General features: G+C 43.4%; 1 protein-coding gene across 5 annotated transcripts in view; it reads left to right on the forward strand.

The window, feature by feature from the left end:
* Positions 1–356: 356 nt before the first annotated feature.
* Positions 357–22,347, forward strand: part of TRIP12 (thyroid hormone receptor interactor 12) — a 76,634-nt gene continuing 54,643 nt past the window's right edge. For 3 of the 5 annotated variants that reach the window (XM_032193426.1, XM_032193428.1, XM_032193431.1), the window contains exon 1: positions 358–559. The gene's annotated coding sequence lies outside the window, so the exon portion shown is untranslated. Of the gene's footprint in view, positions 560–2,001; positions 2,229–22,347 lie in introns of those variants that run through there. The other 2 variants (XM_032193430.1, XM_032193427.1) reach the window with 2 other exon arrangements.

Raw genomic sequence — 22,347 nt, forward strand, 5'->3', positions numbered from 1 at the left:
CGGACGGCGCGCGGGGTCACCGCCGGCCCGGCCCCCTCTTAAAGGCGCAGGCCCACCCCCGCCGCCGCGCCCGCCCGGGGTCCCGTCCGCCTTCCCCCCCCCCCCCGCCACACCGCGCCGCGCTCCCCCCGCCGCCCCCCGCCCGCCCTCACCGCCCCCCGCCGCGAGGGGAGGCCCCGAGCGGGCCGCGGGGCGCCGACCCCGGCGGAGGGATACGCCTGGCCGAACGGCGGCGCGCAGGCGGCGGGCCCCGCACGCACACGGGAGCCGCGGGGGCTGCGCGGGGGGCGGCGGCGGCGGCGGCGGCCGGGGCCGGGCGTGGAGCGCCCGCAGGGCCTGAGGGGGGGGGCGCGCGGAGCCCCGGCGCTGGGAGAAAGTAGTCCCCCGGGCCGCCCCCCCCCGCCCCCCCCCGCGCCGCTGGAAGGGGTTCGGCGGAGCCGGCGGAGGCGGCGCCGCTCGGTGCTGCGGCTTCAGCTGATAATTGAAGGGAGGAAGGCGGCTGCCGCCGGGAGGAGGGGAGGCGCGGAGCGTCTGCGGAGGCCGCACCGGGACAAACTAGGTACCCGCCGCCGGCCGTTGGGGGGGGGCTCCGGGGCTCCCCCCGCGCCCCCCGGGCCCCTTGTGTCGTCCCCGGCGTTCCGCCAGCCGGGGGGGCTGGGGGGTGGCGGCGCGGCGCCATCCCGGGGCATTGTTGTGGGCTGGGGGGGGCGCGGGGCCTCCGCCGGGGTGAGTGGGGAACGGGGCGGGGGGGGGCGTTGGGGGTCGGGGGTTGGAGGGGGGGGGGGCCGGGGAGGGGAGCGGGGCCTCAGAGCGGCCGGGCGCTGCGTGCCCCCCGCTGCGGGGCCGGCACGGCTCGGCCGGGTGTGCGGGGGGGGAGCGAGGCCTCCCCGGGGCCCCCCGGAGGCCGCAGGGGGCTGCCCCCCCCCCCCCCCCCCCTCGATCCGCTGCCCTTCCGCCTCCGCGGCCTCTCCCTCAGGGCTGCCCTTTCTTTTTTTTTTTTTTTCTTTTTTTTTTTTTTTTTTTCTTCCCCTCTTTCCTTATTTTGCGCATCGAATATCTCAGAGAGAGAGGAAAAAAAAAAAAAAAACCAACAAAACCACCAGCAGCAGCTCTTATTTCCTTCCCCTCCCCTCCCGGCTGGCTAAAAATGCTAAATAATGGCCCGGCGTCCATATTCCACGGGCTTTCGTGGTGGGGGGGATGGAGGGAGGAGGAGGAGGGCGGTGGGCAGGGAATGGAGGCGCTCGTCGGGCTGGAGCCCAGCGCCGGCCGCCTGGCAGGGCCATTATGTGCTCTCCTTTTCTTCCCGCAGCTCGCGCTTCGGAGCCGCTGGGTTATTTTGTTTTATTTTTATATTTTTTTTCTCGCTTTCGGTCGCGAAGCGAGCTGCCGGCTCCTCGCCTCCTCTTGCATAACGCCTCGCACTCGGCAGCTCCGGGCCCGGCCTCCCCCGGCCCGGCCTCCTCCTGCCCCCGGCCCGGGGGGGCGCTGGGGGCTGCCGGGCCCCGCCGGGCTGGCAGCGACCCCGGCCGTGTGCTGCGGGAGCCCCGCAGGCCCGTCTTCCTGCTGCTGCTGCTGCTGCTCAACTTTTTTATTGTTCCCCCTTCCTGCCCCCCCACCTCCCCTCCTCCCTCCTCCAGCGCTGCCTTTCTCCACACTCGGGGGGTTTTCAGGGCCCGGGAGCCCAAAAGTCTGGCCCGCGAGCTGGAAAATAATGGGGGGAAGAATGGAAAGTTGTGTCAAGGGCTTTGGGGGAAAAACATCGACGTATCGAACAAAGGTCCTGCCTGTGCTGGAGAGAGAGGCCTGCGTGTGAGGCCTGATTGTGTCGCATTTACACACGGGGAAGAAACGAGTGCTTGGTACCGGCCTAAATTTATTCTGTAACTCTGGCGTGCTGCTTGGAAAGGCTTTCAGAGTCCGTGCAGTGTGTTTTCAGGGTGGTTTGATTATGCGTGGCGATCTAATAATAATTTGAAATATTTGTTTTTTTTCCAGAAGACTGCTTAGTGTCTTTTTTTCCTACTTTGTTCAGCGGAAATAATATTGATCCAGGTGTTGAAACACCACAACGCAAAAGTTGACTCAAACGGGATAACTTCCCCAGTTTGTGTGCTGTGTATTACCAGTATTGAGCTTCCTGGTGCTTTAAAGGTTGGCAGAAAGAGGAGTTAATTAGTTACCACCTGACAAATATGAAGTACATCCTTCATAATTGGGAAGAAGAGGTATTCTAATGATTTAAATTTAAATTAATTTTGCAAGCTTTTCGTAGGAGAACTGTCACTGTGGATGTGCTTTCTTTAAAAGAAAGACTTGAGATGCAAGTGTTGCAGTGATTGCTTCTGTTTATCTCTGCTCTATTCTCTTTGCAGTTCTCTCTCTTCCCCCCACCCCAACACTGTAAATTTAACCCTGGGGTGGTTTTTTTTTTTTTGGTGTTTAGTTTCCCCTCAAACATATTTGAAAGTTTTTTTTTTCATTGTGGTTAAAAAAATATATTTTTTTAATATTTGCATATACAAATATAATCAACATGAAGGCAGTACTTGGAAAACAACTGTATACCTTTTTCTTGCTTGGTAGCCTATCTAATAAATATTGGCAGGGGTTACATATATTCATGAAAATATTAGTATTTCAGTTTCTGCAGCTAATATTTTAACACTAAACTAAGATGCTTAAAAGCAGGGTTCTGGTGAGTAAATACTGTAAATAACACTTCTAGTAGTTCTTACAAGCATACACGTCTTCAACTTGTCACAGTTTCTACATTTGTAAAATGTAGCTTATTGTGTGTGGTTCAGCTGTGTATATAGAGTAGCTTTCTGGTTTTGATCTTAATGGAAGGCTTTATCTAAAGCATTTGTTGTTCAATGTCTCTTGCGTTAGAAATATAGGTTGTCTGATTTTTCTTTCACTCCTAGGATTTATAAAAAATGCTGGGAGTAAGCTTGTCTTGATGATTTTTGAGTCGGCATGTTCTCCAGTCTCCAGATGGCTCCATAGGTAGGAGTCTAAACAGGCCTTAGTGTTAGTAGGGAAACTGTAGGTCATCCACGGTGTGGCATTACTGCTTATTAATACAGCAGATCTACTTCAGCAGGAGTGCTGCTGTGTTGAGTAAGAGGCTTAGGAAAATGGAGTCTTTTTGTGTCCTGCAAAAGTTCTTCTGGCCAGTGACCGGTAGGGAAATAACCTGTATCTTCCCAGTAAATGGCTGATGGCAGCTGTCATTCTCGATCAGGAGAGATGCGCAAGTTCATTTTCTTTGTTTTTCTTTTTATATTGTATTTTGACTGTCTTCAAACCCAAGATGGAATGATTTTATAAGAACAAGTCCTCACCATGATTTTCTTCTATGTTTACAAAATCTGAAGCCCAAAACTATGGGCCACAAGGACTCTGCATTGCTAGTATAGCATTTTCTTAGCGACCTAATATAGTTGACTTTAACTCATCACGGCTTGGTGCATGAAATTTTCTTGAGTCTTTAAGATTACTGATAAGTAGTTATTTACTTTGAGACAATCCAGTAAGATAACCTGACTAAATCCTTTTTGTTGCTCAGCAGTGAAGCTGAAGCCTGAGCAGGAAAACTGTTTGACTAACCTGCATGTTTGTACTTATTTTTCAGTGTAAGTGAAGCTCAGAACTATCTGTGTTAGTTCTTTAGGGTAAGCTACTTTTTCTAACTAGCTAATTAGTAAGCAGCAAGTAGAACACTTCTGGTCACAGGTCTGTCCTCTGTCACACGATACTAAATTACTGTGACAATGTATAATCAAATCCCAGAGTTGTTCAATGTGGTATGCTGTCCTGTTGTCAAAAACTTGGACCTGGAATATTGCTGGGATCTTCCATTGGCCAGTCTGATGATCTATGTCCTGTTAATCACCTGTAAAATTAGTAACACTCCCTATAAAGCACTTTGTGGACTCTATGACAAATTCATAGTCTTGGAAACTTCTCATCAGGCTGTCACCGCCCAATTCAGTACTGACTGTGAAGGTAGTAATACGTCTGAATTTCTTGGCAGTAGGATAACAGGCTACCTTTGGGTCAGTGGATTTACTTTCCCAAAGTAGTAATGTTTACTGTGAAATTGATCTTAATACTTTAATCTATGCACAGTATCAGAACAGGCTTATGGCAGTATATGAACCAATTTCTTAGAGTGCTTCCATGGTAAAGTTTTAATTTAGGCCATGAGCCTGGTTACTGGAATACAAAGTCACATTAACTCTTTCCTCATGAATTTTTTTTTTCAATGTACGTGAAATAATGTCTCTCAAGGAGCTAAACCATCTTCATGCTTCTCACTGGTAATCGAGCATCTGAATGTGACCAAATACTTACATGTAGCTGTTTGGTTCAGGATGTCTTTTAAACAAAGTAATTGCACACAAAACATGAAGTCAGTGATCTTGTATGAGCAGGAGATTTCTAGCTGCATGTGATACCAAGTCAGTGTGAAAAACAACCTAAATCAACTAGCAGCCATTGGGTGCTTTCAAAGTCTGGTGATGGTTACTTTACTGTGGAGGTTAGTTTTGAGGAGCAATTGTTCTCCAAATCCTGCCATGTGAGAAAATCTTTCTCATCAAGTTGGCAGAATCTAGCTGTGTAAATACACAATCATGTTCCCCTTTAATTCTGTCTGGCAGCCAGGGTTTGAGCGCACACAGCTGATCTGTTTACTCGCACTGTCTGTAAAAAGGCTTGTCTTGTAATGTACTGGCTGTTGCCAGTCTTACTTGACTCACAAACATACTCGGTACAAATGTGGCAGAAAACTGCTGTGTATGAGAGTAACAGTCTACTTTCAAAGTGAAGACTTGCGTAGGAAAAACTGGAAAAGTTAGGTGTGTATCAACAAGGTGTTCATCAGGGATCTAGTACTATCTGTGGTTTTCAAGCCATACTTGCCTTCAGCTGATCAAAGAAAGCCTTTCTTGCCATTGTTCATAGAAAAAGCAAGTTTAGAAAGGACTTCTGGAGGTCACTTGGTCCTGCTCCTGCTTGGCCTTTTCTGCTTTTGAATAAATAGGCTTTAATTGATTAGCAAACTGATAAAATTACACCATCTTCTTGAGTGATAAAAAAGGGAAGGAAAAAAAAAAAGAGGTGGATTCTGGAAGGCTTCCATGATGTGTAGCAGTATGGTGCTGTGTCACAGAAGGGGGGTGAAAAATCACGAATTTTTCAGTGTTTTCTGAATGAATTGGTCAGCTTTGTGATGCTGGCTGCCATGAAGTGCATGATAAGCTGCCAAGATTTGACCTTCTTAAAAGGTATGAAGGGACTGAGTCATCTCCTGGAATGTGAACCTTGTGTTGTAGGGAGCAATTTGGTATTTCAAAATGGAAGCTGAGCTCCCTGCTATTTGTACTCCTTGAACAAGAGGGCTTTCTTTAAGCTCTGAGAAGCAAGGTATATTTTGTGTTTTTTTTTCTCCATTCAGAATAACTTGTTATTGACCACCATTACTTTATTGCCTAACATCCAAGTAAGTAAACTTAGTGTAAAGAAAGGCGAATACTTGTTAGGCTTTTGCAAAAGTGGAAGGTTCAAAGATACTGTTTCCTGATGTGCATGTATTATTTGGAGGCAAGGGTGTTAAACTTCTAGATGGCTGACTAGTTATGAGGCAGGCATTACTGTGTATCTCTTTTAGGTTTGTGGCTGACTACTGTGCTGTTTTGAAAAAGTGGTTAATATTGTTGTTAAAGCAGAGCAGTAACTGTAATGGAGAGTTTGTACTTTGCACCTCACAGTTAGTTACTAAATGTAAAACCATTAGGAAAAAATAGGCCTCGGATAAAATTTCCTAGGTAATCTAGTACATACGTCTGCTCCAGGGTAACTAGGTCTAGCCTTTTGCTATCTTTGCTCTTTAGAAATCATGCGTGCTTGTACTGTTCTTCTTTCTCTGTGTCTTACTTGCTTCCCTGTGAGCTTGTTATGGCTTGTCTTATCTATCTGAATATATGATATGAGAAGGTGTCTCTGTGCCATGGGCTTCCATGTGATTTAACTCTGGTCTTCACCTCCTCTCTTAGTCTAAGGCTGGTTAAATATACAAGCACAGGTGAAGGAATGTGCAAATCAAAAATACGTATGTAGTATCTTTTTAGTTGAGAATGGATCTTTTTTAGGAGCAATGTAGGTGTTGCAGTTTTGCCCCCACTGCCTCTACCACCGCACATCAGGGACTTGCATTAATTGATGCTGGAATAATGAACACTTACTCAAACTCCTGGAGTTAGTGAGGCCTGCTGCCTTCATGTCATACACACTTGTAGCATATGACTGTGGTAGACGTCTACTTTTGGATCAAATAACAATGTAAGATGCAGTTAACAGCAGGGCTAGAAGATGACTTTTTTTTTTCCATGTTTGTGTTTTCAAATCCCTTCTGTAATTAAACTTATTCAGTATGAAGAGTGTCCTTTCCTGGTCTTAGGAAGGTGTGTGCACTGCAACTGAGCCTTCTGAACACAGCTGAAGTGGGGCAATGCACTTAAAGAGAACTCATGAAGAAATAGGCTGTCTGCTGAGTATAGGCTTGGAGCTCAGCCTTACGGAATGAATTTTCTCTTCCTCTTTATTTTGACGATAAGCTCAGTTATAATCAAGATACTGAGTGGGAGCCATGATTTCTGATTAGGACTTCTTATCTGACCTTCACAGCTCTTCCAGGTATAGCAATGTGATGAACTCATCCATCCTGAGTGGTGGGGGAGAGGTGGGAAGCCACCAGCTTGAACGGGGGGCCTGCAGGCAGTTGTAGTCTGCGTGGCTGAGCTGGAGTGAACGGTACCCAAAAAGATGTTGCATAGCTAGGTTTCAGGCCTTTGTTTTGACTGCTGGTGTTACTTAAATCGATTCAAGCGACAAAAAGGGCATAAATTTTATTGCTGTACGTTGAAATGCAACCTGAAGTTAAATCAGAACTTGAGGGGAGGCTGCCACTTTCACTGACTGTCACTGAAAGGAAGCGGTGGAAGCTGCGTGGCCTTGGCAAAACTTCAGTCAGGATTCCAAGTGTCAAAAGCAGTGCTTTACAGATGACCCATGTTCTGTCTTGTGCGCGTTTGTTTAATGAGCGTGCATGTTGCCATTTCTTACCGTGGTGGTTTCCAGCAGATAGTCAGCTTTCTGCAGTAAAGTAGTAGCAATAAGAATGAAGGCTGCTATTATACCGTAAGGTTATGGATAAGGATTAAAGGCATCAGTTCTGTTCCCTTCCTCTCTTACCAAAAGCTTGGCAGAAGAACAAATAAAATTCTTTCCCCCCCCAAAAAAAAAAGATAGCAAGTATGCTTTCTTCAGATCTCTTGTATGGCAACTCTAAAGTTGAAATAGTACTGCTGCATCCTCCCTAGTTGTCGTTTACCTCAATTATTTGTAGACTCATAGCTCAGTGTAGGTCCCAGCCACGTTTTATACTAGGCTATTGACAGAAGACGCCAGCTCAAAACTTTCATCAACACTTCAACTACAACTGAAAGAAGCATTTTTAAGAGAAATACCATTGTATGGCTTGATCTGGAAATTGCAATGCTTGATTGAGAGAATGGAAATAGAGTTCTCTTCAGGTTAACTGTGAAGGGCAGAGATGAATGTTGTGGAATTCAGTATGTGAAGGAATGCCCCATTAAATGCCTTTCATTCATGTTTAAACACTTGAGCACTATGGTCAAAGTAGGAAAAAAAAACCCCTCTTACTATTTTTTAATAGCACAGGGATTCTTAACATACTGCTGAAACCAAGCTGGAGCCGGAACAGAATGGGCACTGAAGGCTCTGCCTTGGCTGTGTGCAGATGTGTTCAAGTAAGCTAGACTCAGAGAAGTATAAATTTGGAAATACGAAGTAAACACAACTTCAGTAATGAGTTACTTCTTGAGAGCACACTTAGAATTAATGTTGCCGTTGCCTTTGAGACTTCACTGAAGTGACAATCAGTAATTTCAGTCTGTGTCAAAATACCCTACAGTGAACATATTTGTTGCTATATAGCTTCCAGAGGTGGTTTGGAGTAACGTATGTTGCCTGGGTACGTCAGGCTTTCCTCTGTGATAGACTTGGTCAAAAGCTGCTCAAACTACTTGTGTAGCTTTAAAGGTAAATTCCTGTTAGGTAACTGAACCCAGTGGATAAATTTAATGTAGCTGCATCATCTACTTTTCCAAACTCTACTCTGTGTATTTTGTTCAGGTAAGGTCGGGGTTTCTATCACATTGGGATCTTTACAAATTCTAACCATGATTCCTGCTGGCAGCATCTGCAGTGTCACCAGAACCACTCCATCCATTCCCTCCACTTGTTCTTAGTAGTTTGGTTGTCCTAAGCTCGCCTGGCTTCTGTCTGCACTGTTTCCTTGTTGCTTTTTTTTTTTTTTGTTTCATTCCCACTTAAAGCTACTGGAAACCCTGTTAGATATCACATGTACTACTAATGCAAGTGAATTTATTCTTACTGTAGCAGTGTTGGAGTATTTTTAAAAAGTTATTCAGAAGTAAGCCCAGTGGGTTGCTACGCGTCACAAAATTGTTGAATGTGTCTGACAGTTGTTGTCATCTAAAAGCTATTCCCCTTCAACTAAGAAATGGTTTCTTCCTAACAGACTTTTAGATTTGTGTTGGTTTCCTTTAACAAAATCCCAACAGGCTCTTTGGAAAGCCAGTGCAGTAAGATGGCAAATCAAAACTAGGTAGCAGGTGATACTGGAAATTGCTCTATCAGCAGAGTTAAGGTGATATTTTGTCCGTCTTTGTTTTGTAACCCATTCTGAAATAAGTTGTCTTAAATGTTTAATAACTCCATTGCAAAATCTGTGTTAACCTCTCCTAGTGCTCCCATGTTTTAGTCTGCTAGTTCTACAAGGAGCTCTTGCCAAAAAAAAAAAAAAGTGTAGTTGGTTTGGTTTTCTGAATGTATCAACTTCTGGCACTATTCCGACCCCACCCCTCCCTACATCTGGGAGATATCAAACTTGAACATATGGGCACAGAGTGACACAGCAAGAGGAGGATCGAGCTGGATAAACAACCTCTGCATAGAATAACCCTATCCAAGAGTGTGGAGTATGGTTTGTGGCTTTTTTATTTTAAATCCTAGAAGTCCCTGCTTATAGTGCAGTAAGTTGCTTTGTGGAGAGCTATCTTCTGCCTGCTCCCACCCGAGCAGGAGGTGTGGGTACAAGTTCTCTTCCCTTAGTTGCCACCAAGCTTATTCTTGGTAGGACCATGGGACGGCAAGGAAAACTTCAAACTGCAGACAGTAAAGGCGTGCTTCTTCCCACTGTCATCTCTGACCTCTTCACTGCTTGCCCCAAGTGTCTCAGTCCCGAGCAGCACTAGCATCTCCTTTCTGTTGGTTGGCCTACAGAACTTGGCATTCGTAAGCTGCATGTCAGGACAGTGAAGTACTGCTGCCTAGGAATAAGCTTAGTAAGGGACTTCTTAATGTCAAAAGTGTAATCTGCTAACGCTGTTTGTACATCGCGTAAATCTTCAATTTGCAAGTGTCTAAAAAGCAATTAAGTGCCTGTGTTAGTTTTGTTTCTATACTTTTTTAATTCTTCAGTCCTCCTGAAAGATTCTTTTGGCATGCCTTTTATTGAATTTAACTATTGTGCAGCTTCCAGCATGGAAGTTTGCATAGCTCTGTTCTGCCTGCTAACTGTTTTAGTACTGGACTCTCATTTAAAGTAACTTTCTTCTCATGGTGTCTTACCCTTGGCCCTTACAGAAGGCTTTTATAACCTTGATGTTGCCAGGCTAAATAATACAGGCTTTATTAGTCATCTCCTGTAAGAGCGTTTTTCTGTTCTTTCAACTGGAATTCCTCTCTGTTGACCAAGGCCAACTGTGACGGGATAGAGATGCCAGATAAAGGCTTTGTGCAAAAGCGCTGGAGGTTCATCGGTTACTCTGTTACTGTGGATGCCAAAGTATTGTTACCTCCCCAGCCTGTCCCCAGATACACAGCATATCAGCCTGTGAGTATTGGGAGTGTGTAGTCAGTAATGCTTATTTCAGCTGACAAGGTCTTGGCTTATAGTAAAACCTTTGGTGTAGTACTTGGGTATGGGATCTCCATGCTGCTTGGTATTACTGCACTTCATTGTATTGCAGGTATCTTGTTAGAGTAGTTTACTCTTCCATAATTTTGACACGTGATTAGTATTTTAGTTGAGGGAAGAAGTGAGGGGAATTTTACAGTTTTTGATTGTTTTGGAAAAATGTTACAAGGGAACAAATCTGGCTTTAGGTAACCACATAGGTAATATGATTATGTTGAAATAAGCGTAGACTGTAACAGTTATAAAGCTTTCATCTTATTTCATGCTTTCCTTCTGTGGATAATACTCTGCTCATCATTACAAATACTTTCTGCTAAACTCATTTTGTGGTGTATTCTATTTGGATGCTACTTAAGTGAACGGCTGTTTAAATAGTTTTGGATTCAACAAAACAAATAAAGCAGTGTGTGACCTCTCTTCCCTAAGCATGGAAGTAGTAGCAAGAGTTCTCCTTCCAAAAACATCTTATTTCTGGAATTTGAAGTTACCCTGTCACTGCTGAAATAATTGTTCAAGGCTTAAGTGCATCACAAATGTAAGGTTTATTGCCTGCCTTCAGATGTTAAAAAATATTTAAGCATCCATAACTTACAGGAACTGATTTCCAGTGTCTTTCTCAGCTTTGGGCTTCCAACCGTAGTAGCAGCATATGAGTATATGGAGTCTACCTATGACAGAAGGAACTACAATGCATTAGGCAATTATTCTTTCTCTCTGTAGTCTGCTTGCTGTAACAGACAGCTTTGGAACTGACAGGGGTGCAAAGCCGTAGTTTGATTGTCCTCATCAAAGAACACTTGGCCTCTTGCTAAACTCTGGTTCGGTGAGAATGTGTCTGCTGCTTTCACAGAGTAAACAAATACAATTTCATGCTGCTAATGATGTAGAGAAGGAAGGTAAGGGGAGGTAAGCTGTCCTGCGGAAAGTATTTGAAAGAACCAGTCTTAAATCTTAGTTTCTCAGAAAAGGGGAGTGCCCATTCCTGGAAATACTGTCAGCACTAATGGGATCTCTTTTTAAAGTGGTTTGGCTTTTTCTTTTGTTTTTAAAGCTAGGGAGATGATGATTCTTCATTGTGTTTCTGGATCATTTTTGGCTGAGGGTGCTTTAAATGCCTTATTTTTAGCCTGAAATACCTTGTTGGCAGCTAAAGGCAAAAAGGAAGAGGAAAAACCAAAGGTGATGGTATGTTTAAGCATTCAGTTTATATGCCACTGACTCTGGCCATGTTGTCATAAATATTATATCCGTGCCATCAATGCTAGTAGCTCGCACAGGGTTCTCTACACTTAGCTTCCTTGAGGGAAGGTGTTTGAAAGATATTAACCTGCCACGTGTCAGTCTTGAACAATTGTGGTGAGGCATTGAAGGACCTGAACTGAACTGTGTTCAGTTTTTGGGCCCCTCGCTACAAGAAGGACATGGAGGTGCTTGAGTGGGTGCAGAGAAGGGCGACGAAGCTGGTGAGGGGCCTGGAGAACAAGTCCTACGAGGAGCGGCTGAGGGAGCTGGGCTTGTTCAGCCTGGAGAAGAGGAGGCTCAGGGGTGACCTTATCGCTCTCTATAGGTACCTCAAGGGAGGCTCTAGTGAGGTGGGGGTTGGTCTGTTCTCCCACGTGCCTGGTGACAGGACGAGGGGGAATGGGCTTAAGTTGAGCCAGGGGAGTTTTAGGTTAGATGTTAGGAAGAACTTCTTTACCAAAAGGGTTGTGAGGCATTGGAACAGGCTGCCCAGGGAAGTGGTGGAGTCACCATCCCTGGAAGTCTTGAAAAGACGTTTAGATGTAGAGCTTAGGGATATGGTTTAGTGGGGACTGTTAGCGTTAGGTCAGAGGTTGGACTTGATGATCTTGAGGTCTCTTCCAACCTAGAAATTCTGTGACCTAGCGTTTTGTGCCAACTTCCATGAATGCTGCTTGGAGATGACAAAGTGCGACAAAAAGATGCAAACTATTCAATTTCCCCTGAAACTCAGAGAGTTGGTGTTAGGTGTAGGGGCTTCCAAGCACCAGCACTGTGTGTGTGTTACACATGATCTAACCTTTTTATAAAAAATAAATAAATAAATAAATAAACCACAAGAAATATCAAATAGCAAAGCTAACGCAGTCAAAAAAAGTCCCATGCTTACTTTAGAAGGGTTTGATCTTTTCTGCTGTTCATCATCAATGAAAGTGACAAGTGCAAGTCCAGACCTGTAGCAGCTACCAGCAGAAGCTCAACCTGCTCTAGAGTATAGCGATTTAAATGGGTACATTAAGTAGTGGTGCATCCAAAATTGAGGTAGTCGGTTGCTTGCTAATAGTGTTCCAGGTTATGGCATCAGACTTGAGTTGTACCTATTCTGATGTTTGCTATGGCACTGGGGAGGGTGGGGTTGTTGGTGGCCCAGCTCTGAGGTGGAAGGAATTTCAGCTTATGTATTTGTAACTGGCTATCAGCTACGCTGCGTTATTCTTTCTACTTTCATAGATTGAGCAACCATTTGTGGTGGTGAAGTTGATCTAATTTCAGGTTGTTTCAGCAGAATTTGGAAGGTTTTATTGCTGAGAACTGGTGATATAAACTTGTACAGATGCAGTCATCTGTATTTTGACCTAGCTCCTGAAGTTTGATACACCCAATTCAGCATGAAATCAGCCTGTGCAGGCATTAGAGTGAGGCTGACAATTGTACCTTATCCCCGTACTTTCTGAGATGTTTGTGTAAGAGCAGGGGCTTGGAGTAATGACATACTCCAAGGCAGCAGCTTTGGATAAATACATGTAGTCAGAGAGCATCTTCTGTCAAGTACCTAAGACTTTCACTTAGGTTTTGGGTGAGAGGAACTGACTTAATTCTAGCTCATTAAGGTGATCATGTTCACTAAGATGTCTCCCAAGAGCTGTGGTTGGGTTTTTACCCCCCTCAGTACTGGGGTACTCTATGGAGTACAGAGTGGAGTCCTGCTGCAAAACTGCACAATGATAGCTCCAGTGCTCTAATGACTGTTCTGTTCTCTCTCTGTAGTCTGTATGGTGACTTCAGTGGTAAGTTAAGTTGTGTATGAAGAGTATTGGAAGTGGGATTCAGTGTAATCACTATTGAGCTTAGCGTTAATAAAGATATTTAAAAAAAAAAAAAAAAACATCAATTTTTCGCTCAGTTTCTGTCATACTTGAATATGTGCAGAATGCTTATGGTGTCCTTTTAGTTAGGAAAATACCGGTTATCAAATGCACAATGCTACACTAGGTTTGAAACTTTTTTCTTAAAAAAAAAAAAAAAAAAAGGCACTCCCTCCACTGAAACTCTATCATGCAGCTGTTTAATGTAATGAATATTGTCATACTAGTGTATGGTGATGGCATATGCTAGCCCTGATATTTGAAACTGCAGCAGCAGGCTGTTGATGAAAAAAAATAAAATCATAAGCTTTATGCAATCCCCCTTCTTCTAACAAGTTAAAATAGATGTGCTATTAAGTAGTCTTTAATACTGCAACTTCAGTGGGCACTGTTTTCGAACTACTTCAGTTCTGTGTAAGTAGCTCATGGCTGGACTAGGCTGTTCTCAATTGCGGCACGGAGTAGCTGTGTCCCAAGACTGTTCTGCCAGGGAAGCCTTTAAATACAAAGAAAAGATACCAGTGAAGTTTAGACAGCATAGAAGGATAGATCCAAACTGAGTTCAATTAATTCAGCATCTTTGGTAGCAAATGGGTGTTGGAGATGCTGGGACTAATTACTTTGAAGACTTGAAGTGGGGAAATAAAGGTAGTAAAGATGCCATGATTACTCGAACACTTCATTGCTCCTTAATCGTATGTGGGATGTGGATGTGCATGTTGCTAGCTGAATATCTTTGATTAGCAAAACAGATGTAGGATAAGGAGAGGCTGCAGCCTGTAGGAAATAAGTAAATTTTGCTTTTAATATGATAAGATACTGTGCAGAGGGTAGGAAGAAACTGTACTTGCTTCTGGGCCTGCAGGTATTTTTCCTGTTCCTTCACAAGCCTGTCTGATTCATGTTTGTTCTTTAATCCTTCCCTGAAGTCAGTCAATTCCCTGTGTCTATTTTTTTTGTGCTCAAGTGTTGTCAGGAGGTGTTCTATCTTGCATTGTGATGAAGCAGCCCTCTTCAGCTAAATATCCTTTTGTTTGCCTTGAGTCTCCCCTGCAAGTGCATTTTATTAAATGGTGTAAAAAATAATAGTAAAGAGGAGAAGGAGGTGGAATAGTTATAAAGCTGCATGGGTGCTTTGTGGATTTTTTTTTTTGAAGAAAAAAACATCTTGCATAGAAGTTGAGAAGTGAAGCTTGCTTTTGAATTCAGTGCCATCTTAACAGTATGGGCTTTTTTCACATTTGCAAAAATCTTTCAGGTGCCTACCAAGATGGATGCATAGCTTTAGAGCCAAGTCCTTAGTCTTTGTAAACATATGATAATTAAGCCTTGTCTTCTTCCTCACCACATTTTCTTCCAGTTCTAGACAAGGTCAATACCAGTATTGTTTTTTCTTTTGGGGGTCTGGGTGGGATGGGGGTAAGTTGTAGCTTTACTTTTAAGGTATGGTGAAGTGTTAATGTAGGATAAAAGGTCACCTGTATAGGAGGCAACTGTTCAGTATTCTGATTGGGTCACAGAGCAAATTGCAAAAGCAGAGGCTTATCAAATCAGCTATTATAATATCTGACTCTGAGATAATCATCTTGGTCAAAAGATAAAACTGTAGAGGGCCTACAGTTCTGCTTATTCTTTCATAAGTATCTGGGAGCTGTGGAAAAAATTTGTTCTTCTGATCTCTGTTCTGTATTACTGACAGTCTGTGAATCTTTCCAGTACATCGGAGAGCAGGAGTTGAGCTGGAAGGTAACTAAAGAGCATTGAGCAGATTTGGGTGGCATCTACTGGATTGTCTCCTCGCTGGCAGTAAGAAGGCTTTCTTCCAACTCAGAAACACCGTCAGGAAGGTATTTGGGCTCTGGCAAACCTGACTGAGCTGTGACTCTGCATTTATAAATACTTCACTTTTTGTCAAGTACGAATCTAGTGAATTGTAAAATATAGGTGTAGTTGTGGGCCTTGTTTGGGCAAGGAAAGTGGGCAGGTAGCCTCAGAGAGTAAAGGTAAGAATTACCTCCACTGTACCTTATTCTACCTTACCATTGGTAAGGTAAAGCAGAAAAAAGAGCTGGTGGCTTTTATACATGGGAAGGAAGAGGGGAGTTGGTGATTCTTCTGTGTTTGGGGGCACAAAAAAAAAAAGGTGATGTGTTCTTGTCTAGTTTAAAGTTAAAACTAAGTAAAGCATCCTGCTAAAAAGCATTAGACTTCTAATATTTAAACTTGCTCAAGTTCAACATCTCAGTTCAGTCTCTGGATGTGTGTGCGCCTTTCACATTCTTTGTAATCCAGATGTACAATACCTTGTTCCTCTAACTCATTGTATTCATGGAGTAATGAGAAGGGGAGTGTGTGCATGCTCAGAGGGAAGGTAGTCTCATAGGTAAAGTGTACCATAAAGTTGTTTAATTTGTGCTTAAAGCCTGGTACTCAGGATTTTGACAGCTATTTTTCTCCTACTGCAAAGGTTGGAACATTCCTAAAATGCAAATGTATAAGCTAATATTGTATATTCTTGTGTGCAGTTCCTGTGAAAGAGTAGCTCTGAGCATAATAAAGTCCTGATCCCATCACTGATAGGACTAAAGACAGCTTAATCCTCAATCTAGCAGGTGTTGTTCTGGGTGTGCCTTCCATTTGCTCAGTTCTAAGCAGAACTTCTCTTCTGTGTACGTAAGTGAGGTTGCTTGGTTCATGGTTTTATACAGTTGTGTGGTAGTATGGTAAATGTTCTGGAGCTCACTAACTACATTGCTAAAAATTATGATGTTAATGTATAAAACTGTTTTTCCTGGGTTGAGAAAATTTACTTGGGACACAATTCCTAGATGCTGTTGCTTTGAGTGCTACCTGATTTAGAAACCTTAAACTTCTTAAAATCGCTCTGCTTTTTGTTGAGGTATCCTTGTGAGAGCTGAAGATCCGTGTGCAGATCTGGTGCTGAGGAAGCAGCAGTCTTGATCAGTTTTAATTAGATTTCTTCCTCAAGAAATCGCTTTCCCCAGTTGTCTTATGTGGTGTAGGAATCTTGCTATGTAGTAGGCTTATGGCCTGTTTTGTGTAGCTTGATGGAGAGAAGCCTTTGTTCAGGGCAGTTAACCAGCTTTAGATGGCTTTGGAAAAGAAGCCTTAGCAGACATCTGCTTGTGTTGGTACTAAATACCAGTGACTTTAAAACAAACACAAAAACCAACCACCTCCCAAGATCCTCCTGATCTGTCCAAGACTTTTCCAAATGATCTGTGAAAGATGCAAAAACCTGAGATCCATTTTAGTTTTGCAGGTAACAGGTGAGTATGTACCCTGCCAGTTTTTCTGGCTTGCAGCTGTCTTTAAGACCTGCTGGTAAGAGTGAGCAGGCCTCTCAACTTCAGGCATTTCTGTATATAAACTAGCCTCCAGCTGAAGCTGGACGCCATTGAAATGAAGACCCAGTCTCTTCCCTATTTACCTTTTTTTAATGGTAGATCTACATAATGCCTTTACTTAGATGTCTAATCTTGGTTTCCTCTGTGCAACTTTTCTCGCCTGTGTGTACAGGTCAGCTGTTCTCTGCTTCCTGCAGCAGCTTCTGTAAGAGCTGGCTTACGAAATTCTTCATTCTAAGAGCTAGTTAAAGTTCTTTTATTCTTGGTTTCCTCCTCTCCCTGAGTTATCTAGAAGACTGCTGAGATCATTGTATGTTGATTTAGTCTTTTGGTGGCCAAACCATGTTTTACGAGCACTAAGTCTGGTAGATCTTTTGTAATCTAAGACGCCATAAAATGGTGTAAGCTGATGAGGAGCTTGGCAGGGCTGAGGTGACCCCACCGTGCTGCAACCTGGGCTTTGTGTTGTGTAACAGGCTCTGCAGGTAGGACAGTGGTATGTACCGTATCAGTACTTGTCTTGTGGTGCTACTGCCTCCATCTCACTTCAGGATGGCAAATAAGGCAGCATCTGGCCTGTGGGACTGGAGTAAGGCTGAGGCTTGCTGTTGTAGCACAGGTTCTTGTTGTGGTTTAACCCGGCCGGCAGCTAAACACCACACAGCCCTTTGCTCACCCTCCCCCCTCCCTCTCTGGGATGGGGGAGAGAAGTGGGAAGTGAAGCCTGTGAGTTGACATAAAGACAGTTTATTAAGACAGGAAAATAATAACGATGATGATGATAGTAGTACTACTAATAATAATGTGCACAGACAAGTGAGGCACAATGCAATTGCTCACCACCCACTGACCGATGCCCAGCCTAACCCTGAGCAGTCTGGCCCCCCTCCCCCGGCTAGCCACCCCTATATATTGTTCAGCATGACCCCAGATGGTATGGAATACCCCTTTGGCCACTTTGGGTCACCTGTCCTGGGTCTGTCCCTTCCCAGCTCTTGCTGCACCCCCAGCCTGCCTTTGGCAGGACAGAGCAAGAAGCTGAGATGTCCTTGGCTTGGTGTAAGCACTGCTCTGCAACAATTAAAACATCGGGGTGTTATCAGCACTCTTCTCATCCTAAGCCAAAACATAGCACTCTACCAGCTACTAGGAGGAAAATTAACTCTGTCCTAACTGAAACCAGGACAGTTCTGCAGTCAAACTCATGTTAAAGTAAAGAAGCTGCCACCCCAAGGCAGCCAGGCATTAAGCACTGGGTAGGGCAGAACTGGAGTAGGTGGTGATGGCAGGTATTTCCTGGTTCACTTGCATGTGAATGCTGGATTTAACCTTCTGAACTGGAATTTGTACTAATTGCTCAACTGAATCTCTGCTACTTCACTGACAGTGACCCCCCTGTGCCTTCACTTGTTTGATCATATTTGACCACCTACCTGCTAGTTTGCCTCCATACTGGCAGTTTCACCACTTGGTACTTGTGAAGGATTCTGCAGTTCCATTCCCGTTGTCTCCCAGCCGGTGAGTGTTCCTCATTCAAATTCATTCCTGTCCTCCAAAGAGAATGTTCTCCCTCCAGCTTGCCAGGCGGCATGTTTGTTGTAATATTACTGAAAGCTGAAGACAGCACACAGATAAAATCCTGGCTTCTACTAAACATGGGTTTCTAGAGAAGCTGAAAATGAAGGACAGCATTTTTAACTTCTATTGCTTGTGATAGTTTTTGGGGATGTGCTAGAAACCAAGTTCACATCAGTTTGCTCTGGGTAGAAATCGAGTTTTGGGCAGAAGTTGGTTGTTCTGTTATTTTATTTTATATGTTATTTTCTTCCTTGAGATTGCAGCTGCTTGTTTTAATCTTTAATTAAAGTTAGTATTACTTCCACTGTTGCTAACAAGTTGAAAGCACACATGTATGAGCACCAGGTAGCAGAATTGCACACAGACTCGCACAGGGTAAGCTTCTCAGTTCAGCAGCTTCTCAGTAAGTAACAGTAATTTAAAGGCTCCTGTAGGGGTGGGGTCAAGCTCTTGGTGTAGGATGTGCTTTGTTGGAGAAATGTTGGTCTGACCCAAGTATGCAGAAGAAACACTGAAAGCACAGGTTCTTCCCTCTTCCCTTCTTTTCCATTGCTACCCTAAGGAAGGGAAATGATTTCTCAACCAAGAAACAAACTGGTTCAGTGTTCTGCAGTTAACATTCTCTGTACTGAGTTTTGAAGTACCCATGTGCTGATTCTCCTTGCATTATAACAAATCTTTCATGTTGAGGTGGCTTAAAAATCTCCAGGCTTCTTTTGAAGTGATGCTGTTGCTGACTGACTTGCAGCTATCCAGTTCAGACTGTCCTGTCAAATACAGATTGATCCAGAGGCTTCTGGGTTTCTGTGCTTTTCATAGCCTTCATACTGGTGAGCAGAAAAAAATTAACTGCTGCAGTATGGGCTGAAGCATGCAGAAGAACTTAATTTTTAGCTGGTTTTAAAAAGAGAACAAAAACAAACATCAAGGCACTGAAGACAGAAGCTACAGGTGTTGCAAACATGAAAAGTATTGAGTCACGGCATCCTGCTGCTGAGGGCATTCCCTTTCTTTGTTAATGAATTCACGATGAGTAATACACTGATGAAAAACTTGGGTTGAACTAGTTTTGACATGCCAGAAGGATGATATGGAAGGGTAACAAGCTTGCTTTCTTTGGAGAACAACTTAATTTGAATTTTAGTTTGAATTAGGTTGTGCTTTCCCCTTGTTAATAGCTATCCTAAGAGATTGTTTTCTGTAATAAACTTCATTGATGATACTCTCAGAAACAAGAGGAACAGTTGATTTTGATAGTAAAAGGTTTTTATTTTTGAAAGATGCAGAGCATTTAACTATTGAAAAGAAAGAATAAAATGAAATACATGGTACTACTCCTAACTTTTCCTTTGGATGAGGATCTAAGATTTGAATGGCACCAGTATACTTCTGTGAACCAAAATGCAATCCAATGAAGAGTGAAACAACTTGTATGTTTCCTGCCCCTGACATAGGACAAACAAAGCAATACGGTGACAGAACTGCAGAGGAATGCCCTCAGAACAGTATTGTTTGTTCCACGGAACTCCTTTACTTTGCCTCCTCATACTGCAGCTTCTTTTTCAGAAGAGAAGGAGAATGCAGAAGAGTATGAGGCATGAGTGCTTTTACATCCTTAGCATTAGGTAACCTTTGAACAGAGCTCTCATGCATCTCAGGATTTAGTTCTGGTTTAATTTCTCAGTGCACTAAAATAGTTTTTTCAGTATTGAAATGAAGCTAGGGATTCCTGTTACCGCTGGTTGGGGACACTAGCCCTGTACAAGCAGGCCTGCAACACCTGAGCTCAACTGGGTATCCTGTACAAGCGTACGGAGAAAGGAATGTGATTAGTGGTTTAGGGAATATTTCACTGTCCAACAGGTACATTTTTTAGCTTTATTGGTGGCTGTCCCTTCCACCCATAGGCTTCTCTTTGTACTGTAGGCTCTTCAGACAGTCATTGGTACTGTTGACTGGTAATGAAACCACCTGTCAGCAGGAGCAGTGCTTTCCTACAAGTCAGAATAGCATCCTCTTTGGTGTTTTTTTTTTTTTTTTTTTTTTTTTTTAATCTACAGCCCAAAAGGACTAGCAAAGGTTCTGATTGTAACATGGACAGTTCACTGTTTTCTTTCTAAACTGGTGTCTGCTTGTTCTCGAGCTCCGGTGTACTTTGCCCAATATCTTCCAGTCCTTTTGCCTAATAGAAACAAGGAGTTAAAGATGCTGCTGTGCTGGCTTGGGGTCATGGCATGTATAACTTATTGGATGACATAGGCCAACCTAACTGCCTTGTTGTTCTTGTGAGCAGCATTATGCATCTTTTCAGAGGTACTTTCAGTGCTCCTTTCTATTCTGGGAGTTTGTAAGTCTTCAGTTTGAGGTACTGAATACGCTAACTGCCGATTAGCAGCATAGTTCCCCTTAATTCTGAACTGAGATCACAAATGAATATATGTTTAACTTTTCTCTCTTCCTCTTTTTGCTCTTTTTTTTCCCAATCTCTCTGTTGGTTATTATAGACATGTACATAAAATGATGTACATGAAAATTGGTTATATCTGTTTGTGCTCCCAGCAACTTGCTTGCTGATTCTGTCAACGTGGCCTTGTGTGTTGCCACTGTCTCAGCTTGATTGCTGGGTGAGATCTAAGGTGTTGAAAGACTGTAGGGTAAAGCTTTCTAATGCAGCAAAAATCAAATGTTACCTTCATCTTGTGATGGGGCTGTCTGTGTTGTGAAGCCAGTGGAACAGTGAGTATCTCTTAATAATATTAAGATTTTTTTGTGGGTTCTGTATCTTGAGTGTACTTATGGCCCGCTGGTATTTCAGAAGCGTTCTGCAGTATCCATGACTCTTCCGTGTACTGAGGTATTTTTGAAGTGTTTCCACTTTGATTACAGAACAGCTGAATTAGCAGGAACTGTTCCATTGTAAGTGAATCTAGGAAAAGTATTGTATTGAAGCTATTTTTTGTCAGCAATCTGGAAAAATCTGTCTGTAGCTAAGTTGGTGTAACTTAGTTGGTGTAACAGCTTATACCTGGCATGGTATTTTGGTGTTTAATCAGTGATTTCTTCTTTTCCCTCCCTTCAGGGGATCACTTGTGATTTACCTTCTGCCTTTCTGTTCTTGCTTAGTCCTCTCTGTTTTGTCACTGAGGTTCAGGAACTGTCACTCGTCTGCAGAGTTCAGGAACTCTAATGTGAGTAAGGTCCTGCTTCCGACAGGAGGTTGGGCCAGAGAATCTCTGCAAGTCACTTCCAGCCTGGGATTCCTGGGGTTCTAACTTGGCACTTGGGCTGCTCTTGAGCCCTGTATCGAAAAGGCATCGGGTCTGAATGGGAGTTTGCCTTTGTATGCTGTTAAAGTCTGCTTGCCTTCCATGAATATTTTATTAATGTCTTCCAAGAGAACTAAGTCATGAAGCTTCTCAGTGTATAGAAATTCTATGCTGGAGCAGGTATAAAAATCTGTTTCATTAGCACCTAATGTTCTTAAGAACAAACTTCCTTGGCTCGTTTGTCTGCCTTCCCTGTGTTGAGGTATTGTTACAGAACTGAGAGGTTGTATGATGTTTTTAGCTGTTAATGTTCTACTCCATGTACTGAACTTGCTCTGGGATACATGTGTATGTGTTTTGGGCTGTTTTTTTCCTCATTTTAGCATTATGAGGGAGAATATAAAAATAACATAATCCAACCTTGTGTGTCATTCAGCACAGTTTCATATGTTTTTTGATATTAAAAGCAGTTAATCTGATAAAAGTCCCCTTGTGAATTTTGCATCAGTAGATGCAGTACAGCAGGTAAACTCTAGCATCTTTAGCTTATGGCTTTTTGTGGGTAGAACATAGGCATGAAAACAGATCAGAAAATAAGTGGTAACTTGCTTGCTTCTGCGCTGGGGTAAGAAAAGCTTGGCATTCCTTCAGGCCCAATGCTTTCAGGCAGCTGAATTACAGTCTTTACATCAATGCAGTTGAAATCCAGCATCCTTACTGTATTTCATGGGATAAGATCTCTTGCTTGTTGTGTAGAAACTTCTTGTCCGGCAGAAGGGAAAGATGATAATTTGGGAAATGTGGTCAGAAACTAATTTGTCTAGGAAATCTTTAGTAGTTGTTTTACCCAGTCATTCCATGAACTCTTTGTACGAGAATGGATGAGAGCTTACTAAAATGAGAATAAGGGCTTTTGCCTGCATGGAGCTTTGATG

This window comes from Aythya fuligula, chromosome 9 (assembly GCF_009819795.1).
Source record: "Aythya fuligula isolate bAytFul2 chromosome 9, bAytFul2.pri, whole genome shotgun sequence".
NCBI classification, from domain to species: domain Eukaryota; kingdom Metazoa; phylum Chordata; class Aves; order Anseriformes; family Anatidae; genus Aythya; species Aythya fuligula.